Source organism: Budorcas taxicolor, chromosome 1, assembly GCF_023091745.1.
Source record: "Budorcas taxicolor isolate Tak-1 chromosome 1, Takin1.1, whole genome shotgun sequence".
In the NCBI taxonomy this organism is placed as follows: domain Eukaryota; kingdom Metazoa; phylum Chordata; class Mammalia; order Artiodactyla; family Bovidae; genus Budorcas; species Budorcas taxicolor.
Window position 1 is genome coordinate 188452582 of NC_068910.1, and position 2600 is coordinate 188455181.

The following is a 2600-nucleotide window of genomic DNA, read 5'->3' on the forward strand; positions in this document are numbered from 1 at the left end:
AGACCTGAAACCTTCTCTGTGTTACTTGGTTCCACTGGCAATTTCACATGAATGCTGAACATTGGCCTCTTACCCACTTCAGTGATTTTAGAAATATATAAAACTGGCACCTTTGTCTACAATGAGAAGTTTGTTGTCCTTGCTGGACCAAAGATTCAAGAAAAATTATCTTCTCTGCACTGAAGAAACAGTCTTGACCAAGGCTGCCAATGATTTCCTAAAATCAAAATAAAACCTTCTCCTGGGCTTTCATCTTTCCATAATTTGGCACCGGTGACTAGTACCTTCCTCCTGGGAATTCTCTCTCCTTTTGGTGTCGAGGACCACACAGTCTCCTGGTTCTCCTCTAACCTCACCAAATACTTGTGAAGGTGCTTCCTTTTCTGCCTGGCCGATAAGAGAACCTAAAGCATTACAGGGCTTATCCTCTCTTTTTATCCAACACACTGTCCTACTCATATGCTGTCAGTCACCTAAAATAGCTAAAGACTTCCCCATCTCCATTTTCAGCCCAGGACTCATTTTAGAGCTCCATGCTCACATACCCAACAGCCTACTTAATATTTCTGCTCAAGATCCCATTGACTCTTCCTCCTTAAACATCCCTCAGAACTTCTCCGTTTATCTTTTTCTTTTCTGATATCTCATATCAGCATGTCTTCTTGGTCTTGTGCTGGTCAACATGTACTCATAAATAGCCCCTCTGCTCATTTTATCTCCCTATAATCAAATTTCACTAGCATAATTGTTTTTTAAAATACAGATTTGAACATATTATCACCATCTCAATGCCACTTAGGAGCTTCTCTTGAAAAGTGAAAGTGAAGTCACTCAGTTGTGTCCGACTCTTTGAGACCCCATGGACTGTAGCCCACCAGGCTTCTCCATCCATGGGATTTTCTAGGCAAGAATACTGGAGTGGGTTGCCATTTCCTTCTCAAGGGGATCTTCCCAACCCAGGAATCGAACCCGGGTCTCCTGCATTACGGGCAGACGCTTTACCATCTGAGCCACTAGGGAATCTCATAAAATACAAATTTGAACATATTATCACCATCTCAGTGCCACTTAGGGGCTTCTCTTAGCCCAGTGGTTCTCAAAGTTTAGTACGTTTCAATCACCTAGAAGGCTTGGTGAAATACAGATTGTTGGGCCATACTCCCAGAATTTCTGAATTAGTAGATTTCAGATAGGCCTTCTAATGAGCATTTTTAATAACTTCCCAGGTGGTGTTATTGATGGTAGAACAACTGTGAGCTGATAGTATATGTTTAAGACGGCACAGCTTGGTGTACAGGGCTTTGTCAACCTGTCTCCCCAGCCCTGTCTCCTTACCACCACTATGGAGAGTTGAGAAATGGGCTTCAGAGGCACAAAAGTGCCTCATTGCTTCCTAGGCAAAAAAAAAAAAAAAAAAAAAAAAAAGCCTAATTGTTTCCTCTTCCTCCTTTCACTTTTTCCTCCTTAATTAATATACACTCATATCTCAAGATCCAGCTCATGTCACCATCTCACTGACATATTTCCCCAAAGCATCTCCTCTCCCTCACTACACATACACAACTTTGATGGTAAATCTGGCTAATTCCTTTCTGGACCTCGTTTAGGAACTGAATCTATGCTTGTCAAGAACACAAATCTTTATCACACTCACCTGCCTGTCTTCTCCTTTAAATTCTAAATTCTTATAAGCAGAAATTTTTTTACTAGTATGTATAGCTCCATTATGAAGCAGAACATCCATTGTTGCTCTTCAGTTGCTGAGTTGTGTCTGACTATTTGCAACCCCATGGACTGAATCACGCCAGACTTCCCTGTCCTTCACTATCTCCCAGAGTTTCCTCAAACTCATGTCCATTGAGTCAGCAATGCCATCCAAGCATCTCATTCTCTGTCACCCCTTTCTCCTCCTGCCCTCAGTCTTTCTCAGCATCAGGGTCTTTTCCAATGAGTCGACTCTTCACATCAGGTGGTCAGAGTATTGGAGCTTCAGCTTCAGCATCAGTCCTTCCAATGAATGTTCAGGGTTGATTTCCTTGAGGATTGACTTGTTGGATCTCCTTACTGTCCAAGGGACTCTCAAGAGTCTTCTCCAGCACCACAGTTCAAAAGCATCAATTCTTCAGCATTCAGCCTTCTTTACGGTTCAACTTTCACATCCATAAGTGACTACTGGCAAAATTATAGCTTTGACTATAAAGACCTTGATCAGCAAAGTTATGTCTCTGCTTTTAAATACACTGTCTAGGCTCATCATAGCTTTTCTTCCAAAGAGCAAGGGTCTCTTAAATTCATGGTGGCAATCACCACCTGCAGTGATTTTGTAGCTCAAGAAAATAAAATAAGCTGCTGTTTCCACTTTCTCCCCATCTATTTCCCATGAAGTAATGGGACTAGATGCCATGATCCTAGTTTTTTTAATGTTATTTTTAAGCCAGCTTTTTACTCTCCTCTTTCACTTTAATCAAAAGACTCTTTAGTTTCTCTCTGCTTTCTGCCATTATTATAAAAAGGATATATATTTTTTGTGGTATGAAAATAAAAGAGTATATTAGTGAAATTATTTAGAAACCTACACAGTCCCGCATATGTTTCTATGT

At 40.8% G+C, this 2600-nt stretch overlaps 1 non-coding gene across 1 annotated transcript; it reads right to left on the reverse strand.

The window, feature by feature from the left end:
• Positions 1–948: 948 nt before the first annotated feature.
• TRNAY-GUA (transfer RNA tyrosine (anticodon GUA)) lies at positions 949–1020 on the reverse strand. Its single transcript has one exon. It is a non-coding gene; the product is annotated as a tRNA-Tyr (tRNA).
• Positions 1021–2600: the final 1580 nt, after the last annotated feature.